Here is a 22,027-nt window from a genome sequence, read left to right on the forward strand (position 1 = left end):
AAAGCATGCGGAAGATTACATAAAGGAAGTGGGATGACTGAGCTTATAAGTTTTATCACACTATTTTCAGACCAGACAAGTGAAGAAAAGTGAAACTGTCTCTGAAATTACATGACAACTGTTAAAATGTAACTTTGCAGTTTTAGGGTAAATAGATGCTATATAGATATTTATACACATGTATTTATAGATAGAGCATTAAGACATAAATGTGCACATAGACAACACTTTTTTAATTCAACAATCCTTTTCTACAAAGTTACCATTAATATATTCACATTATTGATAAAAGATAAACACGATCTTTATTTTTTTATATTTTGACTATCTTTAGAGCATAAAATAATGTAATATTGCTATATATTCCATGTAGTCTTGATTAACAAATAATAAAAACATATTAAGCCCTCTAATGCTCTCAAAATCCCCTAAAAATGCATGTAGAATAACATATCTAAATAGTAAAAAACACAGAGATTAAAAAAAATCTGAAATTACAGCTTGACATTTTTACTTATTCTATTAATTTATCTCTGTAAGGAAGACATTGTTCTAATTTACTTGTTTACATATTTCAGTAGTAATTTGTAGCAAAACCTCAAAAACTTTTTTACCCAAGAATTAGAATGTATTAACAATAAGCAATTATAATCAAGTTACCATGGACATAACATTTTTTGTTCAGACTATATTTCTTTACAATAAATAATTATGTTGAAATCAGAATGTTTCATATAATGAAATAATTTCATTTAGAATCCAATTTCAAAAAGAAAAAAAATAAAATAAAATAGGAAGAAATAGGCAGATTTGTGGGACCCCCAAGTCAATATTTTTGAAACCATTTACTTTAAAAGCAATTTGATATGCATAATTTCTACAGCTCCAGGTTTTATTCCACGCAGAACTGAGGATTGATTTTTAAAGTGTTTATTTCCTTTCCAAGTGGAACAGGATGATCCAGTTATACAACTTCTGAGCTCATTGTTTCCAATGGAGCAGTGATTCAACTGAACTGCCACTGTACATTTGGATGCCAAATACACAGCAGTAGAATTTATTGCTAGATGCTTAGATTATTTTTTATTTAAATTTTTTATTTCATCTTTCTGAATATCTTGGTTACGGGACATTTTGCCAACTTCACAAGCTCCATAAAACATGTTTTATGACCATCATTAAAACAAAAATTTAAAAATCATTTGGAGTAGAACAAGAACAGCTATTCACACAGACAGAAGAAATCTCAACAGTATCTATATGAATCCATTAAATGGAAAAATTAATGAATTATTAGCCATTAGATCATTTTGTTAAAAAAAACATTGACCTGATTCAGAACTGTACTAAACACATTCAGGTCAGGCAGTAAACAGCATGATACCAGCTTGTAAGAACCCTAAAGCCACTACATGTTAAGATAAGCATCACTTGTATGAAAGAAACAGTAGCTCTCCCCTAATTATGATCACTTCTAATCCCTAGATGTCTCTAATCTTGGTTGGATGTTTGTCCTACACCTGCACTGCAAAAAAAACCCTTTTCACTAAATAATACTACCTTGTAAATTAACTTTCTCCTTATCACTGGCCAGAGAATATATTTTCCATCCTGAACATCCTATGTATTATCTAATCCACAAGCGTCATAAGTCCTTACCAGTTGCTGGACATGAAAAGACCAGTTTTAAATGCCCTGTTAAGTAGACCTTATAGAATGATGTTTTAGGCAAGTATCTTAACTTAATTAAAGATGTCAGAACAAAGACTTTTATTAGCTCAAAACTTCTTGCAGTACGTGATGTGCTTTTGCAGTGTCTTTTGAACCAATGTTGCCCTCTAGCTCTCATAGAATGAAAAATAAAATAAAATATTTTTTAAAAGCACAGCATGTGACTTAGGAGAGGCCAATCCAACATGTAATTTGGCTATATATTACTTATTCATGTGAAATCCTTAGCCTTGTTGGTAGTTTTTAGCCTTAACAGAATTAGCATTTCAGTCAACATTGCCAGAGGCTGATGAATGAAATAAATTTAAATTGTTTACGTTTTTATCAATACAAAATAGATATTATAGTATGGTATCTGCCTTCACTACTTCTCTAATAACATTTTTTTCTTTTAAAAGATGGTATTTTAACCATGAGGTAAATACATGCTGGGTTGTCTCCTATGGTATGAAAACCCAAGCTATGAAGTACCTAGAGGACTGAAATATTAGAAAATTCAGTTCTTTCATAAGTACCTTTGAATTTCAATGGATTTTAATTATAATCAAAGAGGATGCTTCATCTGAAATGACAAATAATAACTTACAAATCTGTCAGAATGATTTTTGGCCCGGTCCGCACCCCCCTGAATATTTGAATCTAGTTGGAAGTGGAACAATTTCTTTTGAGCCCTTTCTATCTCACCTCCTGAATATCTGCTCAGGGCATTAGTAGCAACTTGTTCTGAAGAATGTTCAGGACAGCAAGAACTCTAAAGTCTACAAGATTGGGCATCAAATCCGTTACAGCTTCTTCAGGTAATTTTTCTGAAGTCAGTTCTGGTACAGTGATCAAGCCTCTGTGATCAGTAGGCAAAAGAGGAAAGGAGCCCTGTTCCGTGTGTAGGCACTGCAGTACTGGTAGTTCAAGAAAAACTCACTGCCATTATGATTTCGCTAATCTTCACAGGTAAGAGATTATCTATTTTCCTGACTATTTTCCTTCTTGAGAACAGGTTTCCAGAACAACAACCCTTCTTTTCATAGAAAAAGTTAATTTTTCTTGTTAGAATTTCTGTTCTTTAGAACTTGGCTAAATATAAACACACATATAATTTCCAGAATATGAACTTAAGAACTTGAAGATATCAGAGGGTTCTTTTTTAAACTAAGTCAGCAGAAGTTACTGGGAGAGTTACTGAATGAATTACAAAGTACAAGTTATTCTGGTATGAAAACTGAAAGAGAGTCCTATTCTACTGTACTGCAAATGGCAGGCTCTTCCATTATCTCATTTGCTGTGTTTGTTGTTGTCAAAGTCAATCAAAGAAAAATAATAAAAACCAAATTTCCATAGGCTATAATTAGATCTATTTTAACAGTGTTTAGAACAGAATCAAATTTGTTTTAGTGCCCAGTAAGAACAACTTCCATTAGACTCTAATCTTGCCAGGACAGCTTCATCTTCTTGTTAGGAGAGAAGAGCTTCTTGCTCTTTTTGTCTTTAGAAGAAAAATAAATGCAGTAAAACTGTAATATTAAAGAAAGATACTACTAGATACTACTATTCATTTTTAGAAAACTTGCGGTTTCTTTCTATGAGAGCAGAGTATGCATGATTAGGAAGTACAATTAAAAACTATTTGCCTGTAAGTCAGACTGATAGAGGAATACTTACTAGTTGACTTCACTTTGTTTTGAAGGTAGAGTTCGGTCTTTTTCATCTATCCATAGAATTTTACTTTTTAAAGCTAAATACGTTTAGACATTTTCCTTGCATCTCTAAATTCCCACTGTCAGCATTGTCATTAGAGCAGCTTTGAAGTATATTTATAGTGATTTGTTTGTTGTAATTAGTAAATAGGAGAACAAAAAAGGATCTTTGTGTTAAGGTAGTTCTTTCATACGTAAAATGAAACAATGCTGGAAAAGGGAAGATTATTTTTTTTAATTATCTAGAAATACTAATGAAGATCTGTATTGTAATAAGTCAGAGCCACAACTTTTAATTTTCTCTAAACAGTTTCCACACTAGGTGTCTTGACCCTAGAATTCTGCAATAGTTTAACATCTTAAATGCCTTTCTATAGATTTGAATTCCTTACACTGAGTTTTAGCACAACTCCAAGAGATGATTCCTCTTATTTATTCGAAAACAATAATTTTCCTCTCCTTCCTGAATAGCTTACGACACCAAGGATTTAAATTTCTGATGTCTTACTCACACAAGTAATGGAATATAATAAAAATATGAGACATTGGAGATTTTTCCTAATCACCCCTCAGATTTATGTAAATTTCAATCTACACCTAGTTATTAATTGAGCATCTGGGACAAGTCAAGCAAGTCTATAACCTTTATAAAATCAGACAATCTTCAGACAATTTACTTTCTCTATTCAACACCATATACTTAAGACTTCAAAGATTGCTGTAGACTAGTAAAACTATATATAGCTGTCCTCTTCATAGTAAAATGGAGTAAAGCAGCCAAAGACAAGTCTACCAGATTAGATCTTGCTTACAAAGAATGGGAAAAAGAAATGCAGTTAAAGTACCAGGCTTTAAACAGAGACCAAGGAATTCCATAGTAACAGAAGTGATGAGAGGAAAAAAACACCAACCAACCAACAAAATAACAAAAAGCCCATAAAAAAAAAAAAAAAAAAAAAAAAGCCCTCCACTTTTCTGTGAGGCATAACTATCCAGGGAGTGGGAATGCAGTACAAACTTTTAAAATATTTATTTTGCATCTAGGGAATAGTGCATCAAATAAAAACACTTATATTCAATAGGAGCCATTTCCTCTCTACAAGAAATAGTATGCTGGCTTTTTGTCTTGCCAATCATCTGTTATTGTTCTGTCAGAGATAATAATACCAAAAACTATTGACAAAGTGAAGTCTCATATACTGAAAGTAAATGTTATGCAAGTGCATTGCCAAGTTGATTTCTATGAATAAATCACCCATCCAGTGTAAGAAAGTGATACTACACTGACCTGGGTGCAGATTCACATCGTCTACCTGCCTGCCTCTATTCTTTTTTATGGGAACTGTTGACAAATAGTGTTACAACAAACAGGTCCCTGCATGTAGCTGTGGAATTTAAAAAAAAAAAAAAAAAAAAAAAAGAAAAAAAAAGCTACATTCAGGCATGTCTTATTATGAACTCCACGTTTTTACAAGAGTGTCTTTATTTAAATTTGTAGAATGTGTTGAAAAACAGACTTTTTTTTTTTGCCAGAAGTACTTACTCAGTGCTGTTTATCATCACCTCCAAGCCTGTGTTGAATTGTGTCACAAAGACAAAGAAAAAAATGCCACTGCATATTTGGTGCTTATAAGCAATTTCTGCCTTTTTTATGTTCATAGCCTTGAATATATTTATACAGAAACTTCTCAGAGCTCTCGAGTTCTTGGAATTTAAAGATAATACACATTAATGTGGCTTATATACCAACATCTGTGTATTAAGCAATGGCAAACATACCCCTTGTGGAATGAAGTTTAACTATTTTTGGAAATGAAGAGCCAGCGTAAATGAAGAAATGACAACATAAACCAGAAGGCCTGGAATAGCAGTAGGAATTTCTCCTCTCCAGAAATTTCTAGTATCAAAAAAAAAAAAAAAAAAAAAAAAAAACCCACACACACAAAATAAAAGAACCAAAAAAACCCCCACCACTTGCAAGAGTAAAAGTCATAAAAAAAAAAAAAAAAAAAAAAAAAAACCACCAAAAAACTGAGAGGTGGGAAGAGGCAACTGTAATTCATCCCTGCAATAATATAAAAAAATTTCCTAGGTACTTTGTATACTATAATAAACAATATATTGATTTTACACAAATTTGGACAGTTAGATATCACATACATATGAGTGCGAAGTCAATGAAAAACAAAATGTCTGGAAAAGCACCACTGAAAGAAAAATGTTTCCACAACTTTGAAACAAAACATTAGAATCTTTCACCTCATGAAAATATTTTGAAATTGAAATGTTCCTGTCACTGATTTTGACAAAACAACTTTCTTCTTGTCTGGTGCCAGATAAAAAAAAAAAAAAAAAAAAAAAAAAAAAAAAAAAAAAGGGAGAAATATTAGATAATCATAGTTAGTATCTCACCTTTAAGAAATGTACTTTGAGATCACTTACTGATAATGGCTGCAAATCAAAGTTTACTGCATCCCAAATGGAGATATCTACAAAGTGCTCAAACTCAGCTTCTCCAAAAAAGATGCGATAAGAATGGAGGCCAGATATCTTGAGCTGTGCTTCACAGGGAACTGTATAAAATATGCTAAATGAACCTACTTTAATGATACGATAACTAAATGGGATTTGAGGGTCGTTCGTAGGTACAGAGGCAGAAAAGACTGCTAGAATGGTGAATCGACCTTACCTTCTAGTCACTGTTCCCTTGTAGTGTAGTAAGATGATAACAGAGCTAGCATCACATTTGGTCATATGAAATAATAAACTGATGACATAATGGATGGAAAACCATGCTTTGGTGTAGAGTCAGAGAAAATTCAAGCATGCTTTTCAGAACATAGAGAACTGCTCATAATGATGCAGCATCACTGATGGAAATGGGTCCAACTTGTAATGGAATGGTTAAACTTCGGATATAGACCGAGTAAAAGTAAGTTTGCAGGGCTATGGATACTTGACAAGAAATTTGTATGTTAGCAGGTGAAAGAGAACAAGCAATAGAAAATGACAAAAGTGGATCAACAATCCAAAAAGCTAATTCTAGCAGTATCTTTTTGAGTCAGAGAGAGAGGTTACAGCCTCTAAGTGGAGGAAGGAAATTACACCACTGAAGATACAAGATAAGATGATAAAGGTTTAGCTATGAGCTTGTGAGCATGAATAAGGAAAAAATATCAGATCTTGAAATGCCAACATTAAATAAATCTGCAAGCACCCTAACTTGTATCAGAAACAGTGTGGCCAGCAGGACTAAAGAAGTGACTGTCTCCCTGTACTCAGGACTGGTGAGGCTGCACCTCAAATACTGTGTTCAGTTTTGGGCCCTTCACTACAAGAAAGGCATTGAGGTGCTGGAGCCTGTCCAAAGAAGAGCAATGAAGCTGATGAAGGGTCTAGAGAACAGGTCTTACAAGGAGCAGCTGAGGGAACACAGGTTGTTTAGCCCGGAGAAAAGGAGACTGAGGGGAGACCTTATCATTCTCTACAACTGCATGAAAGGAGGTTGTAGTGAGATGGGTGTCTATCTCTGATCTTAAAGGTCTTTTCCAACCTAAACAATTCTATAATTTTAAGATTCATATACACAGATCAAAGCACGAGACTAATCAAAGATGAAATCAAGATATCAGGCTTGACTGGCTGGAAGGTCAGAGGGGAAATATCCATGACCTTTCAGAGAGAAGAGAGGACATCATGAGTGTAAAGCTCAGGATCCTGTTGGTAAATGTTTTGATTGATTGATCGCTATCACATCAATATTTCTAAAGTATGTGACATAACAACCCAGCATGTTATTACTACTAATACATTATAATAAGTTCTGAGGTTGCATATTCAGAGGTCTAGAAACATGAAAAAAATGTTAAAATATTGACTTATTAAAGAAGCCATACAACATACATAATAAAATATACATATAATGTTAAACTGGTTATAGAGTTTCCACACTGATTTAGTTACAGGAAGAGAAAGTTGGTATAGACATGAGAAAGACCTACTTACATCAACAAAACAACTATAACTTCTGGGGCTTGTTTAGTTCTGCAGTTTTGCAATAATTTCTTCTGATTTTTTCCTCCTATGAAATAAAGTATAATAAAAATAAAATCTTGAACGAAATTGTTGCTGAGGTTTTGCAGAAATAGAATTTTTTTTTGACATTTCAAAGTATATCCCATTTATGGTACCCTGTTGTTCTGTGAGTTAAGGTCATTTTCACTTTTTTCAGTCAGGCCTTGTGCTAGACAAAGCAGCAATATTTTAATGATAACTTGGAAACCAGATAAATAAATAAAAGTACATAGTATATACATGTATTCTCTTTCTAGGCTTCTCTTTATGGTCAATCTAGTTTTTCATCATTCATATCTTATTGGGACTTAAAGAGTTAAAAGCCTGAAACAAGTTTAAAGACACATATAACTGTAGCAAAGCATATCTCAATATATGCACATATCAATATAGATATTTTTAGCTTATACAGCTCTAATTAAATTAAAAACAGTTTTTTATCAGCATACATTTTGGAGTTTGCTGATTCTGTTTCTGACCTGAATAAATACATTAATTTTAAATTTTACCATCAAAGCAATTCCTAGTGGAATAATTGCAATATGGCATGCAAATTATCCCAAGAACCCAGCCAATATAAATGAGAACTAACAGAGAATAAATGCTTTATAATTTTACAAAGAGTGTGTCTATGACCACAGGACCTTAAAGTTGTATCTGCCTTTTTACTTTTACTCATGTATTTATATTTGATAGAAAGGTATGAGTAAATATTTTGTAAAAGGAAACAAAAAAATTTACTGGTTATGAATGACTAATCTATCCCTGTAGAGTTCATATTAACAGCATAATAATGAAGTTATTGAACACTTTGAAGCCTCATGAAGCTAGTGGAGAGAGTTAATGCTTGGCATCCCTTAGGAACTATAAAATGGAAGTTAGTTCTTTCAATGTATACCTTAAATACGTGCTGTGAAGTTCACACACATTTAGGATGCCAGCATAGAGTTCTGCACTAGGTAAATCTTGCTTAGTGATTCAAAATAAAGATTTAAACAATATATTTAAGTGCTCTCCACTCGAGGTGCTGGCCTTTGCAAAGGATTAATGCACTACCACTGATACTGAAAGTACTTCTGCAGGACCGACTCAACAAGCTCACTAATGATGCAGAAAAGCTACATTTGCCAAACACTGTATAGGATACTGATTTCAGTATATGGCTACAGAGACTCTAGCAGGCAGACATGTGCAGATTCTGCCTATGTTTTAAGTAAACCAGATGCCAGCTTTCTGGAAACCAAAACTGATTAGCCTCAGCATGACATCGAACCAATAAATTGAAACATAAGGCTAGATGTAACTTTTGAATATCTTAGTGGGAAAATTTTTCTGTAACTGTTACAAATCCTCCACTCACCATTTATTTGGAGAAAGGAGTTTGAATCTAGATTTGTAAATTGAAAAGATGTCCCTACTCATTAGCTTCCAGTAGTTCAAGGGAAGGCATCTCAATCTCCGTCTTGTCAGTCCAGGTTCTTTAAGTCAAAAATACAGTCCTTTCTCCTCCAGTCCTTTAAGCTCCACCTGATTTACAGAAAGTGATAAAGATATAACTATTTTATCTTGGCTCTAGGGTCAAATGATACCTCAAAAATCTTGTTTTCTCTATCAACATAAAAGTCAGAGTTAGACCAGATCTGAAGGAGTTAAAGCTTAATCCCTCCTTCCAAGTCATAGAAGTCAATTGAAATTTGTTCTTAAGGCTCCTAAGTAAATCTGAAAAATATTATCTATATATTTATCAAGATATATTACATACAAATTAAATGCTCCAGAAGACAGGCTATATCCAGGCAAACGTGAATGTAGCAGACATATCTATACATTTCATAAGGTTTTTCTTCTGATACAATAACAAATACAGCAAATATTCTGAGCTGCCTAGTGGGAGTTGTGCTGAGATGACAAATTATTTTCGCTGGGGCAATTATGAATTAACACCTGTTGTTTCACCCATCATATTATGACTTACTTAATAGAACATGAAAACAGGTCGTGCGCTTTGGCACACAAACCTCTCTTACTTGAAAAGAGGCGGGGGGGAAAAAAGTGTGCCTTATTTCACTGAAGACCTTCACATTTCAAAGCAAGGAAAAGTAACAACTGAATATTTGTCCTAGTAAATAATTTCAAATACAAAAGTAAATTGGAGTTATTTAACTTAATGTATTATAGCTGCGTTCATAGGAGTGTACGATCCTACTCAACACCCCTAAACAATTTTTTCTACAGATATTTTAGGCTTGGTCCTGAATTCCTAATTACCTGCCTAAGGCTGCTGAAGTAGCCCATAAAACTCCTTTTAGGTTTAAGACTATGGGATCTGGCTAATTTTTTGAGGCAGTTGATTAAAAGATTAATAGCACCTACTGCATCAAAGGGAAAGAAGAATTAAAGCTGTATGTCAGGGTTTTCCAGCATGGCTGTGGACTGCAAGAACTGTGAATAGTGCCAGATATAGCAGAGTGCTATAGAAGAACAAGTTATTCCTAGATGTTGACAGTAGTTATATATTCAACTGCACATGTCAACACAATCTTACATGTAATCGTAGCAGTACAGACTTACTTAAAAAAAACCTAAACTGTATTCTGAGTGAATCTGCCATTAGTAAACTATATAGACAAGATTAAATCACTGATATTGTAGTTATCTATGTGAGTGTTTGATTTGAAACACAGGTATTCCTTTGCAGTTCATGGGATCGCATTTGGATCTTTTTATTACTTTTAAAAAACACCTCTTCAGGACTCTAAAAAAAAAAATATATATATATATATATAATTTAAAAAATAAGAAAAAAAATAGGTCAGCAAAATATGTTTTCATCTTGCTTTAATGTCACAGGACCAACACAAACCAGCTAGATCTATCTTCAGTCTTGAAAAAGTTAAAGTATAAAATCAATTCCAAGAAAACTCAGACTGTTTCTCCTTTGTGAATTTCAAGATATGTTTCTCATCCCCGGCTAACTTGTTAGCTTTCTCACTCCCCCTTCACCCCCCTCCTTTTCATTTAAAGTAATTTAATCACATTTGAGTTTTTATCCTTGCTTAATTGTGATTCACGTAGTAAATTCTTTTGTTTTTCACAAATACTTCTTCTGGTTTAGATATGAATTCCCTCCAGGGAAAGGACTACTGTCAGGTGATTGTCATTTGTCATTTGTTCTGAGAGGCATTCTTGATGTGATGTCCTTCAAAGTAGATTCAAGAACATAAATTGATTGGTGCTCATTAACATGCATAATTTCATCTGTTTTGTTATCATAACTGCTCTAAAGAGTCCCCCTTTTTTTTTTTAATTGTAGGTTTTCTTTTAGTTTAATATTTATTCTTTGGTTATTCTTTCTCTGTCTCAGGAACATTATAATACATAACTTTCTCAGTAATATTTATATTTAGTTTTTGAAGTTCTTTGCTTTTTTTTTTCTGAATCATGAGCCATTATTAACTGTCTTAAATTTTATCTAACTATTCCTTAGTTCTTACCATTTAGTAAGAGACTAAATCTTCTGTGAAGATTTTTGTTATTTTTTAAGATCTTAATTTTCTCACATAACTGAAATTTATACTGAATAAAATAGTGATTCAATAAGCAAGTAATATAGCATTTTTCTACTTAAATAGTGATATAAAATAGATCTTAAATATGGTTTAAAATGAAATAATTAATATGACTAATAAAATTATTTTATTATCTCATCAGAGACTACCTGCATAGATGATAGTCCCATATCCTGGTATTCTCAGGAAAGTCTGGCCTTGAGAAACAATCACTAATAGGAATTAATGTACACAGAGATGATGTTCCTTATTTCTAAAAGAAGAGAACCTACCTTATTTTATAATTTTAAGATAAACTTATTTTATTTTTTTACAAAATTTCTCATTCATGATTAAAAAAAAACAAAACACCTTATTTAATCCAAATAAATGTATAGACTTGCTGTAGTTTATAATCAGTGAAGTCTTGGTTTTAAACCTGTAAAGGAGATTAAAGACACAGAAAATTAGAGCTGCAGAGATGTAATTCAGAGGCCTTATAAATTAAAATTCTATTAGCACTTTTTCAGATTCAAATTACATTATTAACATGTTAGATTATGCTACAACGTATTGCTAAATGTAATTGTGCATATGCACTCTAGTTCCCACATTCCCCTTACAAAAGGGAATTTTGCTCATCTTTGCAGAATTGTGAGAAAGGGTAGGCAAAACACTAATCAGGAAAGAGAAATTTTGAGAATTCTGGATTCAACTACTGTCTGAGATCCTCACCTTGTAAGGGTGACCTACAGCAGGTCCAAATTTCTCAGGAAAGTGGGCTGACAAAATACTGAGCTCATTCTAGAAGGGAGACTCAATCATAAGAAAAACATTTAGGAACTGGGAGATTTATTTGGGATGTCAAAAAACTGAAGGGAGGGATAGAAAATATAGCAGAGTGAGGTTAGTCCAGGGAATGTTGATTTTGTTTATCTACTCTGGTTAGATACTTGGAAAGCCATTTACTTTCCCTGTATGTCCTCTAAAATAAAAAGTAAGCATCTATATACATTTGATGATTTCACAAATAGTATTAATCTGAAGTTATTATCTTTACTCTTCATCCAGACACTTTACATGCCTACTACCCTATTTCTGATTTCCTGAAAAAGTTTCTTTATAGTAGCTGTAATATCATTAAGAAATTATACTCTTTATAGATAGAAAATAATAATAGATGGTGTTTATCTTATTTTGTTATTAATATTCAGATGTTCTTTTTAGGACTAGATTCATATAAACTATAAAACGAGTTTGGAAAAATTTGCATGGCAAACTGGTGAGGGACATGGAGAAGATCTTGTTCTAAAGAAATAAGAAAAAATACAGAGATGGAATATCTCAAGAACAAAGAACAATCTGTTTTGTGACTCAGTAAAGAGCAGGAATTCTTTAACTTGAGAACAGAATGAATATACTGGAGATAATGAACTACACCATGTGCAAATTTATATTACTTCTTGTAAGGGCTAAATATAAATATGTTTTGATTCCTGTGGCATTAGCTTGTGCTTTTATTGTCCTCACTGCTTCCAAAATTTTCATGGCTTCCAGCTGGATCTTCTTTTAACCTTGCTATTAGTCTCCCATTCTGTACACAATTCAAACTTTCATTCACTTCAGGAGGAAATCTTGTATGTTAGGTGTATATATATATATATATATATATATATAAAATACTATTCTTACATTTAACCTTTGTTTCTTTAAACCCAAAAGACTTGAAGTACCTCCCAGGAAGACAAGTCTCCCAGATGTTCTTAGGATGAAAAGCATTTGTGATATCTTGAAGTGTGTATTTATCTAGAGATTAAAATAAAGGCATAGATCTGTTGAAGAGGTGTTTATAATCTTACTCTTGTTTTCTGTGTTCAGATCGCTAAAGAGCATGTGTAAATATAACTGTTCTCCTACTCAGTAAGCATTCCTTTTTTCTGTCATACATTTTCACTTTGCCAACCTCCTCCCTATTAAAATCCTTGTAGGATATGCTTTCTGAGTCACACATCATCAAGGTTCAGAACAAAGTGTTGTAGCATAAAACTCAGGAATATAGTTCAAAATAAAGCCTGACATTCTGAAAACTAGTGATGTGTTGGTTTTATAAAAAAAGCAATGACTTAGTCATCAAAAGGGAAATATTCTCCAGGATTCAGAGAACCTGATTCAGTTCTCATGATGTAAATGGAGGGACAGAAATTGGAAAATGTAATGGTGCTAGCAGAATAGCAGTACAGCAAAATCAGTGTTACATCAAAATGTTACTCAAAACTGTGCTTCTTTTCGTATCTTCTAAGAAGGTTTCAGTATTGCCACCGTAAGTGTGTTTTCAAGTTCTTCCTATTAATGAATTAGAGCAGAATGGAAGACAATATAGAGATGCAATTTGTAGCAAAAAATACTCAGGTAGAAGACATTGGTGAAGAGAAAAAAAAAATTAGTCTCATTGACAATTTGTCCTTTCTTACATGACTTTCTACTCATTTCTGCCTCTAGAATAGTCCGTTTGGGCTTTTCTACCGGTTTCTCTACAACGTTGCTCTAATGAAGTTGAATAAAGTGTCAAGAGGTTAATGAAAATTATGTGAACTATTAAAAGTACATTTTAATAAGAGTAATCTAGTGTAACACAGAAATACAATTCATGAATTATTTTCTTCAACATTACACACGTGAAGACAATATTAAACTGTTAAAGACGGCAGTAAACTTTTTTATCTATTATTACCCATATGAGAAATTGTTTAACAGGTTAGGCAAATTTAAAAAAAAAAAAAATTGAAGTTATTTCTCCCAAGAACATCTTTTGCGTTAGACCACTATCCCAGTCCATCCAACGTAGCTATGTCCTAAATTGCATTAACTGTCAAACTTTGTCATAGCTAGTTAGTAAATGAGCACAAAAGAACAACCCTTGAAGACAGAAAAATATAAGTTCTTATTCTTCCTAATGTAGGCAACTGTTACATACCAAGAATAATCTAAAGACATTTTGCAATTGTATTTAAAGCATAAATATATGCTTATGTGTCTATTTCTGAAGCTTAGCCAAATGATATTTCAAATCTAGTTTAGATATCCTCCATGAAAATACTTTGGTTTAAGTAAGCTACTTTTGTCATTCCTACCAAAGTCACCAAGCATAAAGGCATTAATCATTACAAAAAATACTTTAAAACTTGCCTTAAAGAGAGACATTATTCATATTGATCATGATGCAGCTACACTATTAATTCTGGGTATTCTTAAAAGTGACTACACTCAACTCTGTGGAGACATAATGTAGCAGTTAAACCTCATCAAAGGACAAAAATCATCACCAAAAGTTGTTTCAGAAAGTGTGTCCTGGAAAAAATAAAAAAATAAAAAAAAAAAAAAGAAAAAAGAAAAAAGAAATGCACGTCTGTGTGAACTACATAAACAAATATCAATAGTTACCAGGAAAACTTCCCTCCTCCCCCCCCCCATCAGATTCTCTTTACATAATTGTCTTTGCTATTACTTAAAACGTCAGTGAGGTAAGTAGCACCATCCACATTCCATGCATAGGGTAAAAAAAGATTGTCATCTCAGTCACTAACAAGACTTTTCATGTTAAAATTGTTGAATCTTTTAAAACAAATGGAATCATTATTCTCTTAAACTCCAGATGGCTACCTTCCCATTAAGGTATTTTTCTTTATCACTCTATTATGCTACAGCATGTACTGGCAGATAATGACTATTTGCCTTTTTCCTTTTTTTTTTTTTTTCCTCCTTTTTTTTTTTCCCCAACTAACATTTTATTATTTCAATAAGTTTTGCTGATAAAAATCTAAATCAATGCCATCTGAATGTATTGTTACTCTGATGGCTGTTCTTTCTAATGTAATCCAATGTTAGAAGGAAACTAATCATGAAGACTTTTTCTCAAAGGGATTAAAAAAAAAAAAAAAAACAACCCCAAAGTCATGGTATTATTCTCCACGGAAACAATATTTATCTTTCTGATATCTCTTTTCTCTTCCTAACACAATTTTTGACCCATTGCCAAGTTTTATTTTGTTTTCCTTGTCATTCAAGGGGCAAAAAAGAAAAAAAAGTGCTGTGTGTCATATCAAGTTACGTATTGTTCCAAACCAGGAACAAAGGTAACCGCAAACAGAATGCAAAACACACTGTTTTCAAGGAAGACAGAAGACATCCTTAACCATCAATTCCCGCCTTCTACAAAATCCATCTACTTCTATACCAAGAGCCACTGGTCAATGTGCTGCTATAGCTTCTCTCAACTCTAAGGCAAAAGGGATTATACAGTATTTCCTGTGAGAGGAAAAGAGAAGGAAAAAAAAAAGGCACAAAAAACCCCAAACAAACAAAAAACAACCCCCAAAACCCCAACCCAAATCAAATTACAGAGAAAGGTTTTGCAATACTATCTAATAGCACCACCTGGTGACTTCAGTCTTGACAATAGGGAGAAAATTACATTTCCAGCTGCATAGATACAGATAGCTCTTTTTCAACTGCTAGTCTCAGTTATCTTTATTTTAACTAAAGTAGCTAATCTTCACTTGGGTAAACTGATTCAAAATATAAACAAAGTTGGAATATTGTAAAAATCAGGCAACAAAAGTTTGAAATAAAGGGTACATGCTTGTCTCCAAGAACCTTCTACATGCATATACCTAGGGACAAGACGACCTTTAGAAAAAAACGGATACTTACGCTTAATGCTATGACATTTTCCCCACTTGATCTTTGAAAAGAATTCAGGTGATTTATCTGACATAAATTAAGTGCACTAAACAGAAGATCAGTAAATAAAAATATATCAAGGCAAGCACCAAGCTTCCCCTTATTCCCTAGTGTTCCTTCAAATACCTAAAACTCCGGGATATGTCCTTGTAATGACTTAATTGGCAATCTGCATGTAGAATATTAAGAAGGTTTGAATGAGAAGAAGAATTGATTTAGTGCAGAAGAGCTTGGCCTTGTGTCTAAGGAAATGGGATGTTATAGGTTAGGTTCAGCAAGACGAATAGCTTTAAAAACATCATTATTATCACTTATTTGTGTTGCAGTAGCACTTTCATAGCCAAGCCAAAGACCAGGACACATTGTGCTAGGCTAGCATAAACCATTAGCAAGAGACAATCCTTGTCCAAATTACCTTATTAGGCAGGTATTCATAGATTTAAAACCCAGACACACATACAGGTCCCATCTCATATAGATATACAGCATCAAAATGTATTTGTAACGCTCTGCTTCTGAATCTCGTTTAAAACAACACAAAATTTTGAACTAGGCTTTACAAGACAGAAATGTTGAAAATAAATGACTGTAATTAATAAGAGGGAACTTTTCACTACATAAATTCTGTGCTATGCAGAACAGAAAAGCAGAATTTCAGAATGACCTTAAACCTTTAGCTAACAAAACACACAAAATATGTTTGAAGGTACAAATAATATTGGAAAGTACACAGTGATATATGGAAGTACAAAATGATGTATGAAAATATCATCAAGACAACGTCTGGTTCAGACTATGTCTGGTTCAGTCAACAGAAACATTCATTTTTCTTTATATTAAGTTACATATATAGGACAGAACATACTTCCTCATTAGGAGAATTCAGAACTTAATTTTTAAAAGATTTGGAAGTACAGAAGGCAAGCTTTTCATCCAAGATAACTTCTCTTTAAATAATGGCTAAAAAATACCTCAAAAAACCAAAACAGAATTAGCTTAAAAATCATCTGTGAGCCGCTTTTATAGTATCAGCCACTATGTTTTTACAAAACAACAAAGCTCATAGCAGTAAAAACTTAGCACAGGAATGGGAATACTAAACAAGGAAACTACATTAAGATTTCTGGAAAAGAATAAAATACTGGTAGCCATCTGTTGACTTGTCAAAGACTAATTCTATGAGTTAGTAATAACTAAGTCTTCAGATCTGTGATAGCATAGATTTCTGAGGTTTACAAAGAAGAAATGTCTTTCATGAAATATTTTCTTTGATTCCCAAATTTCTGGAATCTTGAACACCCTTGTATAGGGGTGGGAGAGGCCAAAGTCTGTTGGTTTTGATGTCTTGCTTGTATGTTAAACTTATGACTTTGATTTTGTGCACAGAGGAATAGAGAGTTTATGAAAATAGAAAAACCATAGAAAAAAATTGAGAACAGAATGAAGGTTTTTCTACCAATGTGTATATTTTATAAGAATCCCAGAAACACTTTTTTTTTTTTTTTTTTTAGATATCCTACCGTGTATTCTGCTTGGGCTCCACGTATCCTGCTGGAAGAATGCAGGTTCCTTGTCAGCACCTGAGTTCTTGTAGCAACACTTGAACCGTCAATGTATTTTACTGAGGAGAAAAAGATGCTCCATGAGGAAAATCTCACTCATCGTCGCCTTACGCGGACTTTACCCAGTTCTGGGGCACAACTATTTCAAGTAGCTTTTTTTTTTTTTTTTTTAAGGAGATTGTGTTGATTTAATTAAATACTACTGATGAAATCAGGGAGATTTAACCCTGTTGGATTTATTGTCACCTCAAATAACTTCATGAGTGTCTCAAAGACAGCTATATGGGGTTCTGCTCTCCTGCTGCTCGACTGACAGCCTTGGTTTGCATCATCTCCCCATGCTGTGGGACTTATACTGCACTACTTATTCCAAACTACTTTTCTTCACTATGGAAAAATAATTGTCGATTTCTGGTTTTAACTTACTAGTGTAATCTCCCAAAAAAGTGTACCATCTACAGATTTTAAGTCTTTTCTTACCCTGCCCCCCATCCCTTGACAGAAACTTCTTAAAGCATTTTCCATCCATAATGGTGTCAACATTTGTATTTACTGATCAGGGTTAAACATAACTCTTTGCAGTATTAAGGAGATCTAAATGCCTTAGATAGGCACTAAGGCTTTTTTTTTATTCCCCTAGGCTTAGAAATCTCTTTTCTAGCTCTCTTTAATTTTGCAATCTCATTTCTAAACTGTGTATGCTAGACCTTCATGAACACATTAGTAATTGTCTTAACTGTTACCTAGAATGAGATATCTTTACTGTCTTCTATTTGACGCCTGTTTGTATGCCTAAAGATTATATTAAGTTAGCTATATTTTATATCATAATGTGTATATAATGATTATACACATAAACATATATATACATAAATACATAATACTCTAAATCGTTTGCATTTTATAACTGTCCCTTATCACACAAAAATTACTTTTTTTTTTTTTTTTTTAAGATACAAGACTTTGGTTTTGGCCATACTGTTAATTGAGTCTACATTACAAAAGAATACAGTTCAGCTGGTACATATTATTTTGGTTCATTATCCTACCAATTTCAATGTGATGAACAAACATCACAATTGTTTTAATATATTTAATAAACCAGTATGGAAGATACCGGATTTAGTGGGACTAAGAATAGACTGTTGAAGGATCTAGCTGGAAACACATTGTTGGAGCAAGACTTCATGTCATAATGGCTTTGAAAAATCCACTTAATGTAGGTATATAAATATCCCACAGTGGTAATTTTTAAAATCAAAATGTCATGCAAGAGTAAGTCAAATCTCAAATGATTTGCAGGAGTAAACATCAACATTTGCATCTGTCAACTTACAATCTCATAAAAAAATACTAACAAATGTGTTAAACAGAAATCGCCTCTCCAAATCGTGAAAGATACTAATCACACTAATTTCCTTTACTTATTGAATTTAAAAAGAGCATTTCCATAATGCTATCCAACAATTCAAGCTAACTGTTCAATCTCTATCAAGTTGAACATGTTCAAGCTTTTCTAGAACATATTAGTACAAGAGTGCTTTTGCTCAGTCCTCTGGCATTTTCCTCAGTGTTCCAAGCTTTGATAAATATCTAAATGATGTTCAATGGTTTTAATCCACTTGTGAACAGTTTGCCTGATCCCAAAGATTTTAAATGATATCATTAAATTGTTTAAACTCCTTTCAAGTTACTAATGGAATAAAATGAATACAGAACTTGGATTTCAAATCTACGTCAGTTCTTTGCAAGCAGTTCTATGTGTGAAGAAAAAGGCAATGATCTTAATAAGGTTCAGCCAGCACATGAATCAGCCTGATACACTTATTACAGATCGTCTGTATCAGATTTTTCTCTTTCTGTCTTACTTTTACTTTCTACTATACTACTATTTATTTCCTGTATTTTTTTTTTTTCCTTTTCTGATTTGGGAAATAATGAATTTCACATTCTGAAAGTTCAACACACACATGTACATATAAATCCTAGAAGATTTTTGACCACTCTGAAGTATTTTAATTTTTGTTATATATTTTATATATACACTGTGTTATATATTTTATATACACAGTTATATAAACACTATATATATTGTTGCACATTTTCTTATAACAGTTCATTCTGGTTTTTTTTTCTAGATGTTAAGAAGAAAAATACAGATGTTATAAAAATCAACACAAATTCTAGCCTATAAATTGAAAGAAGCCCAAATTGAACTTTAAAATCTTTCAAACAAACAAGCAAACCAAGACACCTTTTCAACAACCAATTTCCATTTTGCATACATTTATACTCCCTGATTCTAGCCAAGATTGGAAGTAAAAGTGCTGAAATATCACAACAAAGCTTATGCTTGTAGCTGTTCCAGCATGACCTGGAACAGTAGGTACCAACAATTTTGGAAGAGAGCCTATTCTCATGAAATTAGTTCAAGCCAGTTCTCAACATTTAGTAAGCTCAAAACGTTCAAATAAATTTATTTTTATATTTCTGAGCATGTATCCGAAGTAAATATTTTCCAGTTTTCATATTACCAAGATTTAGAGTCTTCCTGACCCCAGAGCCATTGCAAGTAATTGTGTGGATGGACAAAGATATTAGGAACTTTTCTTCTCCTGGTGCTTCATCTTCAGTCCCTCAGAAAGGAGCATTCCCACCTGCAGCTCAAACTGGGCATGCAACCCTCATAAGGGGGAGTAATTAGGGAAGGTAATTAACCTTTCTTATTCTGCTCTCTAATAACAGGTATTACCCTACCAACTATTCGGAGCTGTGAATATCGAACTAACCCAATCTAGTTCTAACAGCAAACTAGCAACCAAAGGAAAAAGAGGGGGGACGAGTAGGAGGAAAAAGGAAAAAAAAAAAATCAAAAATATGGACAACTAGTACAGAATGAAGCATCTCCAGCTATCATCGTAAGTATTTTGGGAATATCTTCAATGACAGTTTTCCTCTCTTCTTCATATCTACATTTACTAAAATAGTAAATCTGCAAGGCATGAGATGCAAGAGCAGATGCTCTTGCAATGGGCCTGGAAATAGACTGCTCAAAACTTAGCCCAACTGGAAGTTGCTCTAAATCTGGTAATATGGTAAAATACTTGTCCAGTCTGATCTCATCATTACACACTGAATCAGCTTAAATTAGCTCATGACAGTGGAGAAAGTTACATTCTCATGATCATTCAGGCCAAGATTATGCCCATAATCTGACCATAATTTTTAATCTTATGGAATCTTGTTAACATCTGTCCCAGTGTCAGCTGTCCTCCCTAAAAGGATGAAGAGTAGATAGTAAAAGTGGTCTGGAGTGCAGCATGCTCAAAGCATCCTAAAGGAGCACAATTTAGACAGAGCAACCCTCTGATAAACTGATAGTGATTAGGAAGACAGACTAGAAAAAAATGTATAGAAAGATTGTGTAAGTGACTTTCAGGTCATCATAGTTTTTTTTCAGAGTAGCTGAGAGCTTGCTGCTGAAGATTCTCCCATTTTCACTGATTATATTCAATTTTTCCAGGATTTGAGGTAGGGATCAGCAGAGAACAGGGAGTGTGGGGTGGAGTGGAGCAAAGAGGAGGGAGCCTTTCAGATTATTTTCCTTGAGATAGCTAAAACTTTTGCTAAATGGACAAGTTATTGAGAAATAGCATAAAGGTCTGATTTTGGATTGTATTAAGTATTCCTCACTGCCTTCCTACATAAATGCTCTTAAATAGCACATGATTATAATCAGATGCATTGCATGGTGTGTGCTCAGTTGGACTTGAAGACATGGCTTGAGCATTTCTGTGGAGAGCCAGGACACAGCCGTATCGCATCCCCCTGTGCTGCAGATGTCCCTCCAGGCAAAGCTCTTCTGGCACCACATTACAAAAATATTCTAAATAACAAAACCCAGAAATACTATTGATGTGAAAGAAGAACTTTTCACAAAAAAAAAAAAAGTTAGTAAAGAATAGTTATTCCAGGCATATTTACTCACTAGGACAAAGCCTGTGGAGTTATGAAGTTTTATAAAACAACTAATTAGAAAAATAAAAGCTAAATTGCCAAGCTCTCAGCATATGCCTAAATTAATATCTTAACCACAATGGACAAGCTCATTCACTAAAACTTAAATAACTCAGAAAATAAACAGCCAATATGCCAACATACAGCACAGAAACAAACATACAATGTCACAAGCTGAATAGGCTTATCGGGTCATGCCTATGAGTTTGGAAAACATAGGAAAGCAAGAGTAAGACAGTTATTGAGTATTCAAAGCACTACCTGCCAGATAAAAGCAAAATAAACTTGCTTTGGGGACATTTCTAAATTAATGAAGTGAGCTTTTGTAGTTTACTTGAAAATAAATAAATAAAAATTAAAATCCAGTTTCTTCCCCAAACCCATCTGCCATGTAATCGGATTCTGTGGTCATCACACACAGATTCTGTAAAATCAAAGTACAGATGGTAGTTTATTACAAAATAACATAGGAAGCTTAGAATAGATGATACATTTGGTCATTTTTGCACATAAACTCCCTGATTAAGTATGAAAAATGTGAACATTTGTTTATCTTGGAAAAACTGCTATTACTTGTCAAGCATGACCAATTAGGTATTTCTAAACTGTTATCCATATAATTAAGAAAAACAGCCATCTGTAAAGTCAGAAGTTTGCATCTCTG

Source organism: Chlamydotis macqueenii, chromosome 4 (genome assembly GCF_036417535.1).
Source record: "Chlamydotis macqueenii isolate bChlMac1 chromosome 4, bChlMac1.mat, whole genome shotgun sequence".
Classification (NCBI taxonomy): Eukaryota; Metazoa; Chordata; class Aves; order Otidiformes; family Otididae; genus Chlamydotis; species Chlamydotis macqueenii.